Below are 24,506 nucleotides of genomic sequence, written 5' to 3'. Positions count from 1 at the left end.
CTGCGCAGCCTCCGCTGGCCCCGCTCCAGGAGCTCCCTGGCCCTGCTGTGCTGAGGAGCCAGAGCTGGACACAGCACTCCAGAGCTGCCTCCAGGGCTGCCCACAGGGGCAGGATCCCTCCCTGCCCTGCTGGGAATGCTCCTCCTGCTGCCCCCAGGATGCCATTGGCCTCCTTGGCCCCAGGACACTCTGCTGCCTCAGGGACAGCTCGGTGTCCCCCAGCACCCCCAGGACACTCTGCTGCCTCAGGGACAGCTCGGTGTCCCCCAGCACCCCCAGGACACTCTGCTGCCTCAGGGACAGCTCCGTGTCCCCCAGGTCCTTCCCCACAGAGCTGCTCCAGCAGGTCCCCCCAGCCTGTGCTGTTGGTGAGGTTGTTCCTTGTTGCTTTAACCTCAGTACAACATCCAAACACCCTGAGAGAGCTGAACAATGCCAGGATTTAGGTGGGGCATGACTGGTTTAAAACAGACAAACCAATGTCCCCAGAGCAAAGCAGGTGGCTGAGATTAAAAGAGAAAATTTCAAAACACCAAAGGCGTTAGAAATAATATGGAAAAAACCCAGAAAGCTGAGAAGATAAAGAAACTGAAATCAAAATTACACCAAAACTCACTTGCTGGTGTTCCAACTAAATCCTTCTCATCCTTGATGCTTAACACCCAACAATCCCAAAGCATCAGCTTCTCCAGTACAAATAAATTGGAGTCAAATGTGTTCAGCTTCATTATTTAAAAAAAAAAAAAATCAAGTATTACAGCATCCATATTCTTAGTGGTGAAAAACTTGCTAGACTGTGAAGTGATCTTTTAAATTTACAAGAAAACACTATGAAAAGCAGCCCAGTAATTCAGGAGAAATCATGCTGAAGTGTTATGAAATTTAACTGAGTAAAAATACCTGCTTGTCTTCACGATTCTTTTTCAGAGGCTGAAGTGCAACTTCAGTTCTTAATTTCACTTTTAAAAGGTGGAACAATTCCAGGTAAAGGTAAACTCTGACTTGATACTGAATTCCACCTTGTATTCACAGCTTCTCGAAAAGAATAAATGCCGTTTGTCTTCAAAGTATTTGCCCAGGGAATGTGACAGGTTTTCTGAACTAAGTATTAGATAAACATTCACTAGCTATGATGAGTAACTGCTGTAGTCCCCTCACCACATCCCTTGCAGGAAATGCTTGGTACAGGATGGATCCTGGGTTTTAGGCTCTATCTAGGATGGATATCCAACATATCTGAAGTGCCCCTGGATATTTCCTTCTCAGCACTGTACAGGATGGGTCACTGTTTATCAGTGTGTGGCTGGGAGTGCTACACCAACAGAAGCTGAACCAAGGAGCAGTAGGAGAATTCATACTGTTCTAAAGGCTGAGAAAGAGTTTTAAAAAAAATAAAGAAAGCAAAAATATACTCAAACACCCAAAACCAAAGACAAAAAAAAAACGAAAAAGCAGCAGGAAACAAACTTTTTTTTAAAATGGATTTTAGGAATTCAGTTGTTTCAGGAAAAGCAATAGAAAATATATCAAACGGACCAGTGAAAACCACAAGGAACAGTGATAAACACAGAAGGTTGGTGACAAAACACTGTACAGTGACCACTTCCTAAAAGCAACACTTAAAAGGTCCATGGTTTCCAAAGCACAAGTTATTTACCCTTGGCTTGTCTGTTGACTCTTTCTCCTGACACTTCACACACTTATTGCAAAACGAAGTCTCTTCTGAGAGTGTCATATTACACATCCACATTCAGTGAAATCACACCCCCAGTATTTTGTTGGTATTGCTTTTTTTTTTTTTTCCAAGTAGAACTCTCCTCATAAAACAGCAGAATAAGAACAATTCAAAGAGCAGAGTAAATCCCCTTAATTCCTTGTCCTTACCTTGGCCAGACTAACCCAGATGAGCTTGGCTGTGGCTGGAAGTTTAAACCCAACCTTTCCAATGCGAGCATTCACCTGAATTCCAGTCTCTGCACACCTGGACTCGTGTCACCTGTGCCAGCAATGGTCAACAAGCTTTTCTCAGAGGGATCTCCTTCCTCCTCTCTTGTGCCTGGGCTGATTCTATGGTGGAAAAGCTGCTCTTTTCCTGGTTTTCTGCAGGCACGGAGCATGAGTAAGTCCTTCCCCTTTCGGTGGCAGCAGCGAGTTGCGAGAGCAGCCCGGCTGGATGCTGAAACCATACCTCACATTTCCTAATCTGCCTTTCTATTTTTAACCAGAGTCATTACCCCCACCTCCTTTGCCATGCAGACAGCTGCAGAAAGCAGCTGGAGACAACAAAGTGCTCCATCAGGGCAATTTTCCTGGCAAAAAAACCCATCCTCAGGCCAGAGGCAAGTGCACATGGAGCAGCAGAGGCACTCCCAAGGTGTGCTCCTTCTCTTTGCCCCTTGTGGCCACAACAGCTCTGACTGCACACAGAGTGTGGCAACCTGGTTACCCAAAGGACTGTGGCTCATCTGAACTGGCTGAGATCCCAGTCAGCACCTCTTGTCCCTAAAAAGTTAAAGGAGAGAGGCCCAAGCAAGGACGCAGAGCAGAGATCTGCTCCTGTACTGGGATCTCCCAGGACAGGGAGGAGGGACCACCCTGGCCTCTGCAAGGCAGATCACCACCTGACACAGCACTTGGGAGCGCTTGCTGGGGTGTCCCCAGTACAGAGATCTCCTTCCACAAGCCCACACCTCCTGGGGAAAGGTCTGGAATCACCTTCTCCTCCAGGTTTGGATATCTCCTCCCTCAAGCACTTGGCGTCAGGTGTAACTCCGACACACAGCAACCCCTGAATACTCTCCTCACATGGGAGAGCAGCTTTAAAAAGCTCAGCTTTAAAAAGCTAATGTGCAGCCAGCCTGTAAAGTTAACCAAGCAAAAAGGGCACTTTCCTGAGCAGCAGGAGGAGTTTGGAGTTTTCCCAGGCAGCTGGAAAGCCAGGCACAGAGAGCACAGGCTGTGCAGGGTGCTGAGCCGTGCCAAATGGCGCACAGCACTTGGGGCATGGGCTATCACTGAAATTGAGGTCCAGGTTTCTGAGCTGTTCCCTCCAAGTCCTTGTTTGGACCCATTTGCTCCCCGGAGATGCCTGAAAATCCTCTGGTAGACCTTTGGTAGAAGACAGCCAGGCTGAGAGTTTGGCACTTGAAACAGGGGAGTCTTAGGGGGGAAAGGCACAACTCCAACACCGACTCAGGGAGCTTAGAGGAGTTTAGCTGGAAGTTTTGAGTCATGCTCTTGGACATGGGCAACTAGAGCAGCTTAAGCTCTTCTTGATCCCTTTTTCTTTTGTTCAGGCAACGGCTACAAACATCACAAATGAAGCTACTTCTGCTGTTGTCCATGTGCTACGGATTTTCCATGCTTTAAGTTACTCACACAAAACAGACTCACTGCCAACAAGATCGATCAACACGTAAAGCAAATGCAGACAGGACTGCACAGACTCAGGTATTAAATGCTTCAGAGAAACCCATCTCTTATATGCCTACAGAAACAAAAGTCAACCGAAACAGAAATCTGGTGTGGAATTAAGCACAGCAAGACCTGTACCAAATCTTCCCAGCTCAAACAGATTTGAATCATAGGATGCCAGGAAACAAAGCTGCTGAGCAAACACTCCATCAGCCATAAACCCACGTGAAATTACATTTCATTAATGAATGACAGTGTTTACAAGTAAGTAAGTGCTGTGTTTCCCCTCTGCCTTAGCTGGAGCTGGTCTCTTAGGAAAAAGACCGCAGGGGGAGCAGATCCTCTCCCGTCATTAATCCACTGGACTACAGCACTCTGTTAACAGGCACAGAAACCATGCAGCAGCAAACACCTACGTGTGAAACCAAGATCTGCAAGTAATTTCACTTCTTACCTTCTGGAAAATGGGAGTTTCAGGGGCAGGAAACCTCTTTAGCAGCTTTTACAGGCACTGGGCCTGTGGGTTAATGATTTACCTGACAGTGCTGTAAGCACATTAGATAAGAGTGGTTTTGTTACGGTCTGTCTTCCTGCCTTTGTCTGCATAACCAAATCAACTGGCAAATGAAGTAGGCAGGGAATTACTTGACAGAGCAAGAAAAAATTCATGCTCCTCTCAGTTTGCTCACACCATCCTGCTACAAAAACACATTTTTTATGCAGACACACGTGCCCATCTATACACACACAGCCTAAAAACCAATGCCTCGAGTAGCTCTTCTGTGTGTGTTCACTTGTGTGTGCATATACACAAAAACATGTATAAAAAATACACACAGATGAGCTTCTGCAGGCAATTTGGTTTCATTTCTTCCCCAGAAGTCAAGTAAAAAAAACCCCTTGACTCATCGCTGTAAATCTATTAGAAAGCTTCCAGATTAAAGCATTGAGTTCCAAAGAGGTTTAGGATGAGAAGAAAAGGCGGCTGTGCCCAAAACGCACAAATAGGATCACAGCCCCTGTGGAAAGACTCCGTGGATCCAGAGTGCAGCTCATGGATAAAGTTCTGTTCCCCCTACTGCAGCACCCACAGCCCTCTGAGAGGATTTCTGTGTTCTCCCCGTGATGAGCAGGCACAGGCACACGGCACTGCCCAGGCACAGCCTCTCTACCACCTCACTGGAAGCCTAAAACACCTTCTTGCTCCTGCTCTTTCATACAAACGCTGCAAACAACTGCCCTGGGGATATCCAGCAGCAGTCAAGGGGGAGGCCAGGCATGGGGATAGCTGCCCAAGGTGACAAAGGGACAGCAGATTGTCCCTGGCTTTTAGTTTGGGCAGGCAATGCTGTTGCCACGCTGCGTAACTGGTTATCTCCCACACGTGTGCTGCCAACAAACCTCCAAAGCCAGAAACCGCAGGAAGATTCCGTGCCCCAGCAGATGAAGCTGCCTGATGGAAGCACATCCCTGACACAATCTGGGGGACAAGCCAAGGGGACTCCCGGGTAGATCACTGCTGTCCCGCGTGCTGGCAGCCTGGCTGGTTCCTAGTGAAAAATACCCCAAACTAAACGAAAAACTAAGATTAAATCCAAGCAGCAAACAACAAAGTAACCACAAGCTAAAATGCCACTTTTAAAAAGGCACCCAAGCAAAAAGACAACCAACTCCCCAGAGCTGTGCTGTAGACCTGGCTGTATCCAAGTCCTTCTGTCGCTTCCCAAACGCAGCCCCCGGCCCTCCAGCAGCAGCCAAACACGCCTTTACACTCAAATGGGACCATCCGGAGAGGAGAGCTACTCACTCCTGGAAATCAGGCGGCAGATCGCAGCAGATAACGCGGCTCTCCCTCTTCCAGCTGCAGCCAGCCGCTCCCGGCAGCAGGACGGGGACACGGCTGCGGCGCGGCCACTCCCGGAGCGCCTTCGCCAGCCTCAACTTCCTCGGCGTTCCAAGTTGCCTTTCAACTTCCCCCGGGCTGGGTTTCCTCAGTGCTCCTCTCCCGGCTGCTCGCGGGAAGCGCCTGCGGAGGGAAGCGGGGAGAGGTGAGCGCAGATCCAGAGGGGATGGAGCTCCTTCCCCGGGCGCGCCAGTGCGTCAGCGCCGGGAGAGGAGGGGACGGAGCGCCCGCGACAGGAGCAACAGCAGCGGCAGGAAGAGGAGGAGGAGGAGGAGGAGGAGGCGGCCGGGAGTGCCAGCCCGGCCGCGGATGGTGCAACAGCTCCCGGCAGCGCTGCTCTACCGGCAAACAGCACCTAAAACACTGGAAACTAAAAGGAAATGGGTTGATCAGTTAAGTTCAGTCTGGTGATTGCTACTGTACGCATGGGACGCTTTCATTAAGTGTCACTTTGGAAAGCTGAAAAAGTCACTGCAGGGAGGAAGGATTCCTTTTTCTAATATATATGAGTACCAGATGTTAAGTCCCACCCTACAAAGAAAAAAAAAAAAACCTCCACCAAAAACAAAAGTCGTGTTCCACCACACTAACACAAAGCAAAACAAGCAGTTCCCCAAACTTCCCATGAATTTTTTGGCTCCATCCCATCGCTGCCACCAGCAGCAGAATCCCTGGGCAGGCAGCATCCCCAGCCCCCGGGGGCTGACATCCAGCCTCTATCCCAGAGGACACAGCAAGGACTGCACACAGGACCTCCTGCCCACGGATCCAGCGGGAAAGGCTGGTGAAAGCATCCCAGGTGAGAGGGAACAGAAGATGTCTGCTGGCCACTGCCTTGGGACAGCGAGGAGTTGCTGTAATTCAGTACAAAACCACAACACAAAGCAGGCTGAGTCACATGTTGGGAAGACTGATGGGATGAGCAGCGCTGGCAGTGTTTTCCAGCAGAGCACGGACTCTCCCGAGTCCGCTGGATCCAACAGAGACACTGCCCAGGAGTGAAGTCAGAGGCGCAGGAATCAGCCTGCTTCCACTCCACAGATGAAATAATATGGAAATTGAAAAATAGGCACCGGCAGTAACAAATAGCAGCATCAAGTTTTCTGAGCTCCATCCCGAGAGAGGGAGCCTGCTGCCAGGAATACCGAGGAATCTGCAGAGCCACAGATCGAATTGAGAAGCAGAGCCATTGAAGAAACACAGGGTGGAAAAAGTATTTTCAGAAGCTGCATACAGAAATCCTTCCCCACTCATCCTATCATACAGAAAACAAGTATTTTAAAGGAGTTTAGGGGTTTTTAATAGATCCACGCCCCTGAACATGGCCCAGCAGTGTTTGTTCCTAACACATGGAGACAGCCAAGTATCCAGTGAACAGTGTGCTCACCATCAGTTCCTCCACAACGTTTAGACACCTAAAAACAGCCCCTGGTCAAGTCCAACTCAGCCCATTTTATTTAAAATCTGAGGAGACATGGAATGAGGCACCAGTGAGCTCCCTTTTTTCCCAGCAGTGTTTCAGTAACTGGGCTGTGTAACACTCAACAGATGTCATCTGCCCAACCTGACCCCGCTTTCCAGGCGGGATTCTGGAGTGAAAACAGTAACTGCTCATCACCTAAAGATTCCTTAGACATAATTCAATCAGTGCCAATCCCATAAATCCTTCCCACTGAGAATACATATAAGGAATCTACAGCTTAATTAGAAGATGCCACAGGCCAAGGACTCCTTGTTATGCAGATGACACTCATGTCTACTTTGGGCCCTCACACACCTCTCAGGACAGCAAAAGTCACCTGGTGAGCCCAGAGGCCAACTCAGTAACTCCCTCCTGACGTTCATATTTGACAGAAATGCTCTTGTGTTACTCCAGCAGATCTAATCTTGGCGATATTCTTTCCCTTCATGATCCAGGCCTGTGTGAGTTGAGTGACCTCAAGGCACATAACAAAGCCAGCCCTGTTTTCCCAGGAGTCAGGTGGGGCCAGAAGGGAGGAGAGAAGACAGTTGGACGAGTATTACAGGTAATTAAAAGCAAGCTTTGAGAACACCTTTTCAAACATGGTGCATTTAAATACTGCATGTGTCCAGACAGATACAACATAACACCCTGTAAAACCTTAAACAAACAAAAAGAAACATAATGAACTCTTCCACAGGATGTGCAAAGCAGGATTTTTTTCTACTACACAGTCCAGGCAGGACATATTTAGCCTAAGGGCTGAAGGAGAGGACAGCCTGAGCTGATGACATCATTTTCTTTCTATAGGACTGAATATCTGGGAGTACAGCTCTCAGTTCAGTGGCTGTTGCTTTTTCACCTCCAACTTCCCCCATCCTGCTTCAACAGGAGAGTGACAATCGCCCAAAAAACACCTGAAGAAGAGATAGCTACAGAGATGTTGCTTCTTTTCAACCAGAACAGGAGCAATGTGACACAAAAACCAGATGTGAGATCGCCTGCTGACACTGAAGAGAAAGGGCAGCTGCAGTGCTGATGTGTCTTGAACATTCAAGCACCTCATGCATCTGGAATGTGTTTCCAAAGGCCTGGGGAAGGGCCTTCCTTGCCTTGACAGCTTAAATCTGCCTAAACATCAAAAACAGTCAGATTATGTTGAGCTCCTTTTTCCCATCAGAAAAGAATTGTGTATTAGCAGATGAAATCCAGCACTGAGTGTGGGAACCAAAGTCTGAGACAAGTAAGAAAAAACTGCTCAGAATCCCAGGATCACTGAGGCTGGAAAATCCCTCCCATCCCATGGAGCCCAAGCTGTGCCTGATCCCCACCTTGTCCGCAGCCCAGAGCACTGAGTGCCACGTCCAGCCCTTCCCTGGACACCTCCAGACATGGGGACTCCAAACCTCCCTGGGCAGCCCCTGCCAAGGCCTGAGCTCCCTTGCCATGGAGAAATTCCTCCTGGTGTCCAACCTGAGCCTCCCCTGGCACAGCTTGAGGCCGTTTCCCCTTGTCCTGTCCCTGTTCCCTGGCAGCAGAGCCCGACCCCCCCTGGCTGTCCCCTCCTGTCAGGGAGTTGTGCAGAGCCAGAAGGTTCCCCTGAGCCTCCTTTGCTCCAGGCTGAGCCCCTTTCCCAGCTCCCTCAGCTGCTCCTGGGGCTCCAGCCCCTTCCCCAGCTCCGTTCCCTTCCCTGGACACGCTCCAGCCCCTCCATGTCCTTCCTGGACTGGGGGCCCAGGAGTGGACCCAGCCCTGGAGGTCCCTCAGCAGGGCCAGCCTAGCACTGTGACTGTGTGATGTGTTCATTCAGCTTCACATGGGCAATGTAAATCTGTACCTTCACCCCATGTATTCCAAAAAATCTTCAAAGCTTTTTTTTTTTTGTCTGTCCATTCACATAACTTGTCCTAGTCACTGACACATCAGAAAAAAATGTGCTACAGGAGCATTATAAAGCTACTCTGACCTCTGCTTGCATTAAAACACTTAGAGAATTAATGGGAAACTGTATTATTACACGTGTAATAAAATAATAATCATTATTTCATCTGTGTTACAGCATTAACAACCATTACAACTTCTTATGTGGAAGGCTGTTAATGGACAGTTGCTTTTGAAACTAGAAATATTTACCTTAATGGAGTTCTGAGAGAAACTAAAAAACATGAAACAGCTGAGTTTAAAATCTCTGAAGTATTATCAGAATAACTTCCAGAAGCACAAGGTGAAGTGCTTTGGTGTGTTTGCTAACAAAGGGAGATTCCAGAGCGCTGATGTGCTCATCAGTTCCAGCAATTAAGTTTCCCGGGAGGAATGCTGTGTCATGTAACGTGTGACTCACAGAGCAACGTCCGCAGGAAACCACTCTTCTCCCTCTCTCCCTAAAAAAAGCTCAGCCTTTCTTGCAAGTTGAACTGAGTTCCCTGAGCAGAATTCCTCCAATTTCAGCATCATGTGTTCGAGCACGTCTGCAAGAAAGAAGGTGTATTTTAAACGCTGGCAGCAAACCAGAATCCTCTGGAAAATCAGCTGGAAACTCCTCCTGCTCCCCGTTCAGCAGGGAGTTAAGAAATACCTCGTGCTGCTGTGTTTGGACACGTGGTTGTCCTTTGCCCTCGCAGCAGTTTTGCAAGCCAGGATGCTCTGCCTGGCTGAGCTGATCCCGGGCACTCCCAGCCCAGCTCCATTCCCTACAAACCCCTGGAGAGAGCTGGGACGGCTCTGAGGGATCACACACATTCCTTGTGCACACACTGTAACTCTAAAAGGGATGGCAGGAGCAGCAGTGGGATCCCAAATCCCTGGAGGTCCACCAGGATTATGGGTCCTCACGGTGAAGCGTCTTCACTCTGTGCCACTCGCGGTCCAAGCAGCTCCTGGAGTTTTCATCTGATCTAAACGGATAAAATCCTTGCTCTGCTCATCATGTGTGCATCCCAGGGCTGCAGGGTGGCCCAGCCTTCTGGTCTTTTTGGTTCAAGGCTGTGGTTGACATTTACATCCTTGGAAAAACATATGGACCTTCCCAGGGGTGGCTCTGCAGAGCCCAACACCCAGCACCTCTCCAGGAAAAACTCGCTGGAATGGCAATTCCATCCAGGGCACCTGCAATCACATACCTAAGTCAAAGCAAGAGTTTAACCCTGCTGAGGTCTGTTTTGAGCCTGGAAGAGTGAAGCTTTCCAGAAAAGAGAAAAGGAGAGATGAGATGCCCTTTTCAAACCCCCCACTCAGCAATAAGGAGATTTTTCATAGGGTAGGGTATCGTTGCCATATGACTGCATCCCACATTCAGCTACAGCACTTCCAGCTTGGGAAGTGCCAGAACTATTCCCTGATCATCTTCTGCCCACCCAGAAGTCTCATCACCCAGGTGTGTTAAAAACCTCCGGTTAAAAAACCACCTCAAAATTCCAATTTGCTTCTATCTCTTCCAAACCCAACATTTCAACCCAAAGGCCTCTCCTACAGATTGTTTCCTCACCAAACAATGTAATGGGACACAGATTGATGCCCCACTGATTTTTCCATCATAAGAGTTTGCTGTTTGCCCCACACCTTTGGACAAGGCTGCTGGTTTGTACACCAGCACTTTGTCACTATCAGGTGCTCTGGCTTCTTTAAGGCCTTAGACACATCAAGCAAAATCAACCTTTTCAATAAACTGTTTCAAAACAACAAACCCCAACCAACCAAAAATAAACCCAGCCACAACCCCAAAACCAAAGCAACAGTTAATACAGGATGATGTTTGGTGCCAAAGGTCAACAGCAGGGCTCGTGGGTGTGGAGGGGGCTTTTTCCTGTTAAAGATAAATCAACCCTGTCTCCACATCCTGAGTGTTTGTTTGCACACCACAACCACACCGAGCTCAAAGCAATGAGAAATCCACTCCTGGGGGCTCTTTAGCAAGATGTCTGTTTGTTATCCCAAACACCCAACCTACACCTGCTGCTCCTGCCAGGAGCATCTCCCTCACAGCCACCCAGCAGACCCAGAAGGACAGACACTCCACTCCAAGAGCCTGAAGATAAAACACCCATTATTAATCCATTCATCCTGGCCTCCAGTTCCCCTTTTTTCCCTATGGAGCTGGCAGTCAATAGTCACAGGTTAAACGGCCCTGACATTCCCCCCTATCCAATACCTTTCTCATTAATAAGCATGATGTGGATTAATACTCAAATACACACTTCCTCTGTCCCAAGGGCAAAAGGAACAACACGTCAGGAGCGATAAGGAGCTGTTTGTGAGGGCTGCAGGGTGTTGTATTCCCAGTATCCTGTGTCAGGCCTTTACATTTGGGTGAGCTGTGCAATCCCATCATTCCAACTGTCATCCTCCTTCTTGTGAGACTTCCCTGGCCACAAGTTCACCTGAGTTCTAAGGATGACCTTAATTAAGAGATGGAAAGAATAAATTATTCTCAGTAAGCCAGAAGCATTAATCCCAAAGGCTTAAAGAATTTACAGGGGAAGTGTGTTTATATGTCCCCTTATCTCATCCTACAAAAAAAAAGGGAACAGGCAGCAATGCCACACAAGCAAACGTTGTTTTTGCTGTCACTCAGATAAAATTTAACTGTACTTTTATCTCCGCCAATGATCAAAATGCAATAGAAACTTGGCCTGTTAGACCTTATTTTTATAACCTTGACCTCCAGTCCAATTTATTCTTAAAAGATGTTCAAGCATAAGCTCTGTGTAAACATGAAAAATAACAACCTGGTCCTTCTACCACGACCCTTAACATTCTGCTTTCTGGCATATATTTCCCCTAAAAAAAATCAGAGTTCAATGAAATCCCAATTTGTATTTCTTAGAGGTATACTTTTCTACAATCACCTGAATTATGTGTCTCTCACTACAATTCCAAACAGGAACTTGAACAGATACCTGAAGGAACTTCACCCTGCTCCCAGCAAAGCCAAGTCTCAGCAGCTTTGACCACAAAAAGCATAAAATCATGGAATGGTTTGGATTGGAAGGGACTTTAAAGATCATCTCATTCCACCCCCTGTCATGGGCAGGGACACCTTCCACTATCCCAGGCTGCTCCAAGCCCAGTCCAGCCTGGCCTTGGACACTTCCAGGAATCCAGGGGCAGCCACAGCTGCTCTGGGCAACCTGCTCTGTCTGGGCTTCATCACGCACTAATTAAGCTAAACTTATATTTACAACACAAACATATTATGCTGTAGCATACACAGAGCAGCTAAATCAAGCCATGGCCAAATACCTTTCCCCTGGCATTCATCACGTATATTTTGGCTGGCATTTACTGTGCACTGGCACTTGTGTTTCTGTTCTTGACAACACACAGATTATGTTCATGTTTTCAAACCCCAAAACATCAAAAACCCCTCACCAGGAGCACAGACAAAGGGACTCACTCTGCTTGATACTGACAGCAGAAGGACCTGGTGGTGCTGGTGCGAGTCCAGAGGAGGCTATGGAAATGCTCCAAGGGCTGGAGCCCCTCTGCTCTGAAGCCAGGCTGGGAGAGCTGGGGGTGCTCACCTGGAGAAGAGAAGGATCCAGGGAGAGCTCAGAGCCCCTTCCAGGGCCTAAAGGGGCTCCAGGAGAGCTGGAGAGGGACTGGACACAAAGGATGGAGGGACAAGACACAGGGAATGGCTTCCCAGTGCCAGAGGGCAGGGATAGATGGGATATTGGGAAGGAATTGTTCCCTGGGAGGGTGGGCAGGCCCTGGCACAGGGTGCCCAGAGCAGCTGTGGCTGCCCCTGGATCCCTGGAAGTGTCCAAGGTCAGGTTGGACTTTGGGGCTTGGAGCAGCCTGGGATAGTGGAAGGTGTCCCTGCCCATGGCAGGGGTGGCACTGGATGGGCTTTAAGGTCCCTTCCAACCCAAACCATTCCATGATTCCATGATTCTGTAATATCCTGCTGCCTCCTGGTTATTCCCAGTGGATTACCCAAAGGTTTTCACAGAGCTGATTCCACAGGAGTTAGGTGGGGTAGGTGTGTATCCCAAACTGGGGACACCACCATCCCTCTCATGCTCTCAATCAAAAAAAACCTGTTATTTTTTAAGGACCTGTAACTACTCTCAAAGGTTGACCTCACTTGGGCACTATTGTGCTGAACCCACAATTTCCTTGAGAAAGAATAGCTCCATTTCTCACTCATCCACACTAAAGAGCTCCAATCCAACACATTTCCACAGAACTTCCACTGTCTGTTGTGTTTCCTAAAAATCACTGTCAGAGGTTTTACCCCTGCAATTACAGGTCACAAAAATACAGTTTGGTTAGGAGTTAAAAATATCTAACAGGGAGTAAAATGGTGAAGGTAAATACTTCAACTTTCTAGAGAGGTAGAATTGCTTTCTTGGCTGTTTATTTATGCTGGACTGTTATATTTTCTCAGGGATTGGCACTTCTGCAAAAAAAACAGGGCTCAAATATGCTCAGTTTCATACTGAGCACTTCAAAACCTCTGAGTGTTACTTTCTGTCTTCTACAGCTCACAATCAGCAAAAAGTAGCAAATGCAGCTTCTGACGTCAGAAACTCTGACCTTAACCAAAAGTAAATGCCCTTATTTTGCAAACTATCCTACAAACACAATACAGACTATTCAGTTTATACCTCTATAAAACTATCATCCAAATTCCTTATTTTACATTCAGATGAGCGCAGTAAAAATAGAAAGGTTTGGGAAGTTTCAGAATCAGGATCTGAAGGGCTTAGAAAGCTACAAATGAAATTCAATTTTACTGTAAGGAAATCACTTCCACAATGCAATCACAATATCTGGGGGAGCAGAGGGAGAAGGAAAAACCCCTGTGCATCACCTGATGAGAGGGAACAGCAATCCTTGAGCTGTGCATGCAAGCAGCTGATGAGACAAGTCTTGCTGGATTATTAAAGAGCCATTGTCCTGAGCCTGGAGGCTTTCAGCAACTCATTTTCACAGCTCCTCTCTAAAAACCACCCGAGGTTGACGCCTCCGCCCCCCGGAATGAGAAGTTCACGGGTTTTGGGGGTGTATGTCACTGCATTAGTCAAACAGAAAAAGGTGTTTACCTTCCCAGGCTTCCTGTCCTTGCCAGGTGATCATTTCCTACGACTCTCCAGGCCTCCCTTCTCCCCAGGAGGAGAAGAAAGGAACGCTTTCTCCTGCAGGTTTGCTTTCAGTTTGGCTCAGACGGAGAGATTTCTTCCAAAGCAAACACTCCTGCAACGTCACCGCGGATATAAATAGGCAGAGGAGAAGGAGGGAGAAGCACAGCCCTTCTGGAGAGACTGGATACATTAGGAAACACGCAAGTAGGAGAGAATATCGAACAGAAATAGAGCCTTTATTTTCCTAAAGCTACACGCACAACCTCGACTCGGACACCACAGCCGGGCTGAAGGATCCAAGAGAAATATTGCATCCATCCAGTACGAGAGGGAGGTTCTCACATATCCCGGGGTTTTGCCAGGAGCGGTGCTATTTCTGCTGCCACCCTGGAGCTCACACACATGGCTGCACGTCCAAATAAACGCCAGGAAAGCCACTGCACCCACACACCCACACCGAGGTGGCACAGAAGGACCTGCAGAGCTCCACAGACCACTATCCACAGAAGCTGTGGCTGCCCCTGGATCCCTGCAAGTGTCCAAGGCCAGGTTGGACTCTGGGGCTTGGAGCAGTCTGGGATAGTGGAAGGTGTCCCTGTCCATAGATCTCATCCTCACAGACAGGCAAGAACTGGTCAGGGATGTGAAGGTCTGGGCAACTCTGGCTGGACCATGGAGTTCAGAACCCTGAGGGAAAAAGCTGCATGGCAGCGCTGGACTTGAGGAGAACAGACTTTGGCATCATCTTCAGGGGTGTGCCTGAAGAATCCCATGGGCTCAGAGAGCAAAGAGACCCAAAAGAGCCGGTTGATAAAAAGGATCACCTCCTCCAGGCTGAAGGACAGACCATCCCAACAAGCAGCTGACTGAGCGGAGAGGGCAGGAGGTCCCTGTGGAGGAGCATGGAGCTCCTGACCAGAGCCAAGTGCAAAGAGCGGGGCAGGGGATTCAGGAGGAATCTGGGAACACTGATGGGGCAGGGATGGGGCTAAGAGAGCCAGAACACATCTGGAATTGAATCTGGCAAGGGATGTGAAGGCTGGCAGTGAGGCCAGCCTCCAGGAACTGCAGGCCCCTGAAGCCAAAGGAGAAATACAGACAAGGAAGACTTATCCCCGGCAGAAGAGGATCAGGTCAGGGGACTGCAGGCTGTAGGACACACTTCATGCCATGGGACCTGCTGGCATGGATCCACAAGTGCTGAGGGAGCTGGCTGCTGTCACTGTGAGACCACACTTGATGAACTTTGGAAACCATTTCCAGTTACCTGACGGACAAGCAGGTGATCAGGAGTAGTCAGCACAGACGTATGAAGGGAAACAATCCTGCTTCACCGGCCTGACCTCCTCCTAGGATGAACCAATCTCAGTGGATGAAGAGAGTGCAGAGGATGTTGTCTGTCTTGGCTTTGGCAAGACTTTCAACACTGGCTCTTCTCACACCCTCAGATGAGCTGCTGAAGTATGGAGCAGGCAGGAAGGCAGGGAGGTGGGTGGAAAAGTGGCCAAATGGCCAGGCCCAGCATGGAGTGGTCAGTGGCACAAAGTCCAGCTGGAGGACAGACACTTCCCATGGGTTGATATGAGAGCCAAAATCATTTAACCTCATTGAATGACCTGGAGGATACACAGAGTGTGCCCTCAACACTTTGCTGGTGACACAATCACTGGGGTGAGTGGCCAGTACACCAGAGGATCACCTTGCCACTTGGATGAACTCTAAAAGGCCAGAGCAAAGCCAGAGCAAAGCCAGAGCAAAGGGCAGGCAGGAGCCTCACAGTGCTCAAACAAAGGAGAGGCAGAGTCCTTCCTTCACCTGGGGGAGGAGAGTGACCCCAGGAGCCAGCACAGGCTGGGAACTGACAGACTGGGAACAGCTCTGCCAAGCAGGACCTGTGGGTCTGGATGACAAAAAGCTCCCAGGAGCCAGCAATACACCCTCCCAGCGAAAAAAGCCACCAGCATCCTGGGCTGCATGACAAGAGTGACCCTTCACCTCTACTCAGCACAGGTGACACCATTCCTAAAGTGCTGGGCCCAGTTCTGCACTCCTCAATGGGAAGGAGACATGGACACACTGGAGAGAGACTGGCAAATGGCCCAGCACAAGCAGCTCTGGGTGACCCTGCTTGACAAGGTGACCTTCCAGAGGTCCACACCAGGCTCAGCCAGGCTGTGATCCTGGGAGCCTTCAGCCAGTTCACTCTCACACCCTGGATATCATTTTTGATAGCCACAGGAATTCAGAAGCAACGCCTCAGCCCTGTCTAAGCACAGTCCCACGCTGTCAGAGCACTGACAGGTCACAGCCCAGCCCAGCAGGAACAACTGACCCACGTCCCAGCTCACTCCTGAGGCAGAGATTCAGCTCCCAGCCCTTGCTAACTCACCTTGGCTGTGGTTTGACCCCACTTCTGCTTTCTCAACGTGACATCAGGCTTAGAGAACGGCAACCTGAACAGACCAGTCAGGAGCTGTTTCATCACTCACATTCCATAAAGATCCCTTGCAGCCTCTGTCTCCCTCAAGTTTTGCTTCTCTTTTGCCTTTTTTTTTCTTCTCAAACATCATCATTGGGATGAATGCTTTAAAAAAGCCCTCAGCCCCACAAATGCTCTGTTACACCTCTAAAAACCAGAGGATGAATAGCCTCTATTAAAGCAAGAAGAGTCAGACACAGATATAATTTAGGTTTACAAGCCAAAATCTCCATTAACTTAGGAGATAACTACTTCTTGCTGGTGTTAAACAACAGAAACACTGTTTTTTTATTTTAAGGACAGGAGATAAATTCAAGTTGTAATTAATTTAAATCTCCCAACATTCCCCATTCCCACAGCTGGAGGTGGTCTGGCAAAAAGAGGCCAAGTATGAGCCATCAGCAACAGAGGGAAGTACAAAATTTGATCTTACCTATCAGTATTTCACCCTCAAAAGGACTGACAGGGAAGACTCTATGCAATATCCAGGGTTTTGTCCAAAGCTCCCAATAAAACATGTTTCTCTATAACTGTCAGCGCATTTGCCTTGCCTGGTTCTCAGTTTAGCACACCTCCTCCTCCTTCTCCTCTCTCTGCAAATACACTGGGGGCTGAGCAGGGACAGGGAGAGCCCAGCTGGGCTCTGCTGTGGTGGCAGCTGGCACAGCTGGGGACAGGGCACTCGAGGTCTCTTCACACAGCAAAAAAAAGGCACCACTGCAGTTTTAAACTGACTCCCTGCAAGCATTGGTTCAAAGGGATTTAAGGCCATCCACCCTTCTGGCTTCTTGCCGTGGGTGTTTTCCCAGTGTTAGCCTGGTGTCACCAAGGCCAGATGCCCCACATTACAAGGGACTTCTGGGGTCAGCTGGCCCAGTCCCTGCCCCAAGCAGGTGCATTTTCTGGCAGGGTCTACGGCTCCAAGCCATACCATGGATTCATCCAGGAGCTTCGGAAGGTTTTTATGGACTGTTCTGCTCATGGCTATCAAGCTGGATTCTAGCATAACACGAAAGGCTGGGCACAGAGTGTCTGAGAACAGCCCTGGAGAAGGACCTGGGGGTGCTGGGGGTCAGAGCTGGGACCCAGAGCCCCCCTGTGCCCTGGGCTGAGCCCCAGCGTGGGCAGCAGGGGAGGGGGGGATTCTGCCCCTCTGCCCCTGTGCTCAGGTGAGACCCCACCTGCAGAGCTGCCCCAGCCCTGGGGCCCAGCACAGGACGGATCTGGAGCTGCTGGAGAGAGTCCAGGGGAGGCACCAGGATGATCAGAGGGATGGAGCAGCTCTCCCTACAGAGCCAGGCTGGGAGAGCTGGGGCTGATCAGCCTGGAGAAGGGAAGGGATACAGGAGAGATGGAGAGAGACCCTGCATCAGGAACTTGAGTGCCAGGACACAGGGAATGGGTTCCCACTGCCAGAGGGCAGGGATAAATGGGATATTGGGAAGGAATTGTTCCCTGGGAGGGTGGGCAAGCCCTGGCACAAGGTGCCCAGAGAACCTGTGGCTGCCCCTGGATCCCTGGAAGTGCCCATGGCCAGGTTGGACATTGGGGCTTGGAGCAGCCTGGGATAGTGGAAGGTGTCCCTGCCCATGGCAGGGGTGGCACTGGGTGGGGTTTACGGTCCCTTCTAACTCTTTTGGGATTCCATGAGTAGGTGCACGAAGAGACAGCCCCAAAATAAAAGACATTCCTGGCAAAGATCTGCTCAAGGGCTCAGATTCTCAGCTCACAGTTTTATCTTTAAAATTCCTGAAGCTGTGACCATGAAGACAGCATCTCCAAACATCAAAGCAGCTCCTCCTGGGGAGGCTGAGGACTTGCCTTACACTTGTGGCACTCAGGGCACACAAAAAACCCATTTATACAGAACTTTTCTCTTGGGTAGCGTGAACTACTGTTTCATACTGAATTAAACCCCATAAAGCAGAACCAACTAAACACAGAAAGAACTACTCTGGACTTGCAAGGGAAAAGAGAGGGTATTAACCACAGTCCAACTCAGCTCCTCACTGCCAGCAAAGCATCACCAGCCTGTCTGTGTGTTACCTTGATGGAGGAGAGTGGCTCCTCTACAAGAGTCACAAGTGGAAGGTACCAGCAGGGTGTACCTGGCATCAAAACCCAGAACAAACCAAACCAACAGGGAATCAGGGACAGTGCATATCCAGCACATTGCTGTGAGATCCACCCCAAGGATCCTGGAATGCTGCTGGCAGAGTAAGGAACAATTAGCCAAAGTTTCAGGGAACTGGAGAAATAAAAACACAGGTGCACACGTGAAGAGAAATAATTATGCATGGAAATTGCACATCAATCCAGAGGCAGCCAGGACTCTATCCTGCCCCAAAGAAGCAGATCTGGAACCTGGGTATCACCTGAGGCAGCTACATACCCCAGATGTATTTTCAGAGTGGTGCTGAATCAAAAAAGCAGGAAGCACAGGGAACACCCTTACACCCACACTGAGGGCATGAATGATGACCAACCATAAAACCCACACAGCACAGCCAGGGTTTTCATTACAGACTCACCCAACAGGAACCCAAACAGAATTTAGGATCGTTCATCTGGTGACAAAAGGAACGGTGTTCTTTCCCCAAATACACTGTGTAACAGGACAGTGTGACAGAGATGGACACAGCAGCTCTCCCTCCTGCCTGAGAAAAGCTGTGGGACTTTGTGTGGTTAATATGTTACAAATTCAGGAAGATTTTGGCACAAAAGACCTCCATTATTCATTAAACACTTGCAATACCAAGATATTCCCCTTCTCAGTCACTGCCTTTGCTTAGTTGCTCTTGCTGTTATGAATGTGACCCTTTGTTTATACAGCAAAAGACTGGTTTTGGTACGCTACTAAATAAAGGAAAATTCAAGCTTCCACTTCCATCATGCAGCTCTAAAATAAAACAGGAAAAAACTCACTTTGTCTTCAGCATCCCAAAATGGACCAGGCTTTCCAGGGCTTTCAGTGCTAGATGAAAGCTGACCGTAGAAAATTCCCTTGTAAATGTTTATTATTCTAATTTTAACCTCTGGACATTTTTAGGGCCAATAAAAAAACAAGATCAAAACCCAAGAGAGCAAATAATCCACGCAGTGATTCTCTCTTGCCTGTGCTGGTTCAAAAGTAATTCTGAGATTTGGGGGTAGGGAGATATTTTTATTTTTAAACCTCTGTTGAACTTCTTGTACTGGAAGTATTAAATCCCACCACGATGTCAGATCAAAACAAGCCTCTTAGAAAGGAAGGGGCATGGATTCCCATGGGAAACAACATTGTCCAATATAAATACCTCACCAGAACCCACTGGGCAGCAGAAACCCCCTTTTAATTAACTTTTTTATGGTGAAAGGAACTCAAGGAACACAGGAATACCTTGTGCCAATACGCTCCGGGTAAGCACTTCCCCAGGCTCTGTTGGATCCTGCAGAGCTCTTTCATCCATCCAAACTCTCCAGAAGTGTTCAAAACACTTCTCTCAAGCCTTAATTGCATCTTTATACACCCAAACCAGATACACTGTCATGGTTCCACAATAATTTTCGTGCCCAGACCCACTCTTTTGGCTTCTTCCAGGAGAACAAACCACAAAATCCTTGTGGACAAGAATGAGAGCAGCAGCTCAGACCAGAATGTGCAGAGGGTGTCACCTGCAGAGGCTCATCACAGTGGCACAGGGACCACAACTAGCCCAAAATCTCCAGGCAGCTCTCCATGACAGCAGCTCTGTTCTTCTTTATACTCCTACCCACGAAGGTAATCCCTTAAGGTGCAACCAGACACCCTGCAGTGTGTTTTGGAGAGTTACTAAGAGAAGAAAAGACAAACAACCAAACAACAAAAGCCAAAATTGGTCAGTCCCTGGGGGAGAACAGCTGCCTGCAGGGATAAACTTCACTTGCAGACAGCACCGTGCTGGTGCCAAAAGGCTTTCCCCAGCAATTCTGACCTTTATTCTTTGGCCGGCCTCATCCAAAAAAAGCAGTGAGAAGCAGTGTTCCTGTGTCTCACAATTCTGGCACTCCTGGCTGTATTCTCCTACAGTCTTCCTCCAGATTATCATCAATCCAAGTAACAAATCCGTAATTCAGCTGTTTAGCTTCCCTGTCCACCCCACGAGCTCACCACACGCTGATGGGACTCCCATAAGGTGAAAAATGCACCTCCCTATTCCCTCAGTGGCCAATGGCCCCTCAGTTTGATCTACTGCTTATTTTGTCCCACCTGCTATGGGAGCTGGCATTTCCCTGCCAAATACAAGCTGAATTATCCTATTCCAAGTCTATTCCAGGGTGCACACAAAGGCAAAGTGGAGCCTGCCCTTGACCTACAGATCAGAAAAGGCACTGCTCTCTGAGGGTGTCATCCCTCTGCCTGTCCAAAGACATCCTCTGGAGACCTCACTTTGTGTCTGTGCTGCCCTAAACCCTTGTCGTCCCTCTGTGTCAGAGTTGCAGTTTGATTCCTGAGGTCACAGCTGGGCTTTGTTTGGAAGGTTCTCACCCTCCCTTGTTTTTTTCAATCCATATACCTACACACCCATAGCCCCAAAAATAAGAAATCACAGCAGAAAAGGGCCTCCAACACAACATAAAAAAACCTTAAGCACAACATCAATACAAAAGCACTTTCAAACACAGAAATTCAAAACCTCAACAGCACCAACAAAGTGCAATAATGAAATCTTTAAATGGGCCCAGGTCGATAGACAGAATGCCAGTGAAGTGACCTGTGTGACAGGTTACGGCTGTTTATTGGGGGAAAAAGTCACACAACTGCTCACAACACTTCTGATTCAGTTCTTCCCTTTAGTTTTCAGATCCCTGGATTAACTGAGCTGGCCACATATCACAGTTCTCTCCCATCTCCAGTTTTTCTGTCGCTGCAAGCTGTCTCACACAACAGGTCAAAGACTTTTCAGCAGTGTCACAGTAGTACTTTGCATATGATAGCATAGAGGAAATAGCTCCTTGTTAACCATTCCAAGGGTAAGAATCAGCAGGAAAAGGCCATTGCAGGCAGCTTATGAAACACTGGTAACAAGAGCAGCAGGCAATCCTGGAAGGGAAAGGCACCAGCCAGCCCAGCTTTCACTGGGAAAAAGAAGAAACCTGACAGCAAGACAGCTCAAAGTTATTAAATCTTACCTAGATGAAGGTATCTCCTTCATTATCTCCTTATTTAATATTCCACACTTACTTACAACGGATACAATGGCAAATCTCTACATACAGGGTAACCATCCTCTGACATCCACTCAAACTGCAGAATCATGGAATGGTTTGGGTTGGAAAAGAGCTTAACCTCCCAACCCCCTGCCATGCAAGCAATCAGTAACTAAATAACAAGGACTTTTCCTAAGCAATTTATGCTCAAATCATCACAGACTGTGCAGAAGATGCAGAGAAAAAAATTAAAAGTATGAGTTAATAGAGTCTTGCTGCTTCCGGCTGCACACAGGCTTGTTTTTTTCCTGCAATTACAGAAGAGGGATTTTTTTTTTTTTTTCCAGCACCACTTTCAGCTGCCACAAGCAGGCTATTGTTTGGATTTACCCGGGCAGCAGCAGTCCCCATGCAAACCCAGGGCAGCACGATCGACTGCCTGAAACTGAAAGGGAACAGAAAAGAATTCAGTCCCGTTAGGACAAGAAGAGAAATTTGTACTAAATACCTGCTTGGAGCAAAGCCAGAGGAAGCACATCAGAGAAGTCCTGGGATACTTCCCAACATCCAGGTGCCCGCAGGGATGTTGTGCATCAGGTGACAGCTCAGCAGCCTGTTCCCAGCACACATCACCCAGCTGGAGCCCCAAATCCAGGCAGCCCCAAACTGCTCAGACTACATCTCCTGTCTCCTCCCCCGCACACACGGCATCCTCTCCCATTCAAGAAGTGATTCCCCAGCCCTTGGACACACCAGAATGACTCATCTGGGTGCACTGGTGCCTTCACTCTGAAAACTCCTGCTTGCTCTCCCTGGCTGAGGGACTGAAATGCTGTGAGCTCACTTGTAGCTGTGGCAACAGCAAATGCAAATCCTGCCACAGTGAAAAACTTCACCACCGACTCCTCCAGTACACGGGGACTGTGTGTGAGCAAAACCAGTTTTTTCTTCTTCCTCCCTGAGGATAAATTTGGTTTGTGAAAGCTGTGCCCTAAAGCAAAAATCCAATCAGCAGGGCAGAGTTAAAGCAGACACACATTGCTTTAGCAGTGTTTCAATGCACACAGAAAACAGGCAGAGAAGAGTTTGGAAACAGGATGCAAGAACAAGTTTCAGGTCTCTCACTCCAAGGGCTCTACGCACTGTTTACACCTGGTGAGGAGCTACTCCATTTGCAGCCTCGAGTTTCAGGCTGAGCCAGTCATACCATGGCTGGCTTAATACAATAAAGTTACAGTGAATATACAGACACAGAGGAGAAAATGGCTTTCAATTAATTGTTCTCTGGGAGGGTGGGGACATTCTTGCACAGGGTGCCCAGAGAAGCTGTGGCTGTCCCTGGATCCCTGCAAGTGTCCACGGCCAGGTTGGACACTGGGGCTTGGAGCAGCCTGGGATAGTGGAAGGTGTCCCTGCCCACAGCAGGGGGTGGGATGAGATGGGCTTTGAGGTCCCTTTCAATCCGAACTATGTTATGATTCTATAATTAAATTATCAATTTTTAAAAAAATTATCACAATCAAAAAAAAAAAATCAGCATATCTGAATGCAAAACCATAAACTTTTCTTGGGGTATTAGCAGGATATTTCTAACAAAAATGCATGCAGTAACTGCATACAGCAACCAGAGATTAAAAACAACTGATGGGGGTGGTGAAGAAAGAGGGGAGAAAAAAAAAATAAAAAAAAGCAAACCTCACCTAACAAGTTTCCAGCAGCAAAACCTGTGTGAACTGCAAGATCCGAATAGCAAATTCAGCTTTGGTGAGAATTGTGCCTCACTCCCAGGGTATCTACCTGTGGTTAGCAGAAACTTCTCAGACAAGCTGCAATATCATGAGTGGCAAAGAAAGAGTAAACTCCCACCGAGGCTTCCTGCATGTTGAGAAGTTTGGGTGGGGAACTCAGAGATTTCTGGGCTTGCCGGGGGCCGGTGTTGGTTTGGAGAGGGATTGCTGCCTTGTGTTTTGTTGTTTCCCTTTCAGAGGGCAATCTGGGTTACGGAGTGCAAACCCCGCGACCTCACCTTCACTTGTGAGTGAGCAGAACCAATCTAATCCCACAGGCAGGTTATTCTATCTGGGAGCAAAGCAAATGAGCTAAAAACGAAGGAAAAGGAGAGTTACCATGGGATACCGGGATGCGTCACATCTCTTGGCTCTCCTGGCTCCACGTGACACCTCAGCCGCCAGTGAAGAACTCGGCAGATGGGATAGAGAAAAAAAAATGCAAAAAGGTCCCTAGATTATAGCAAAGTTTAGGCTTTAAAATCTACTGCTTATGGCTACAGAAATAGAGGCAACAATATTTATCTATAAACCAAACTGTCTATAAATCTATTGCCACCGAGCAGTAAATACACGCTTTCCCTTCCAGCAGTCGTCACCATCTACACTTTTCAGTTCCCTACAGTAAATTTAGTCCAAGCACATGCAGAAATACCGCCCTTGCCATCTCAGAGAGAACTACTGCTTGCCTTTCAGAGGAGGCAAAGCAGGTCAGTAGTTTCCACCTCGCTCATAAATACAGAAGCAGCCACTTGACAGCAACAGACATGAGCAGTCAGAGTTCAAGAGAGATCAGAAGAGGGATAAATCACTTGGAATTTACTCTCCAAGTTATCACACAGGTCACCAAACCCATGCCTTGGGCTGGAGCCCACTGAACCAAGAGTGTCTTTTTCATTTTCAAGGTATGGCTGTTGAGCATGTGTGCACGGCACGTCAGTGATCCCACACATGCTCACTCACACTTGGGCCTCTACCCCACTCAGACCAGGATCGATTCTTCGACAGCTCCTGCTCCAAGCCCTTCTTCTCAGCACAAAATCCTAGACTAGTCCAATGTTTGAGGATTTCTCCCCTCCTTTTACAGCAGCCAGTTTCTTTCTAGCAGATCAAAACAGCTCTGATTCAAAGGACATTATTCCAACTCCATCCTCCTCCACCTCCCAAAGCCTCCTAACACCCACATGCTGCTGAACGTCAAAATCTC

At 48.3% G+C, this 24,506-nt stretch overlaps 1 protein-coding gene across 10 annotated transcripts in view; it reads right to left on the bottom strand.

The window, feature by feature from the left end:
• SGMS1 (sphingomyelin synthase 1) overlaps positions 1-24,506 on the bottom strand; it is an 87,936-nt gene that overhangs the window by 28,757 nt on the left and 34,673 nt on the right. For 8 of the 10 annotated variants that reach the window (XR_009277818.1, XM_058840774.1, XM_058840769.1 and 5 more), the window contains one exon: positions 5,222-5,440. The gene's annotated coding sequence lies outside the window, so the exon portion shown is untranslated. Of the gene's footprint in view, positions 1-5,221; positions 5,441-13,825; positions 14,016-18,874; positions 19,026-24,506 lie in introns of those variants that run through there. The other 2 variants (XM_058840767.1, XM_058840765.1) reach the window with 2 other exon arrangements.

Source organism: Poecile atricapillus, chromosome 6 (assembly GCF_030490865.1).
Source record: "Poecile atricapillus isolate bPoeAtr1 chromosome 6, bPoeAtr1.hap1, whole genome shotgun sequence".
NCBI classification, from domain to species: Eukaryota; Metazoa; Chordata; class Aves; order Passeriformes; family Paridae; genus Poecile; species Poecile atricapillus.
The sequence above is the reverse complement of the archived record's forward strand: the minus strand, read 5'-3'. Positions and strand labels throughout refer to the sequence as shown.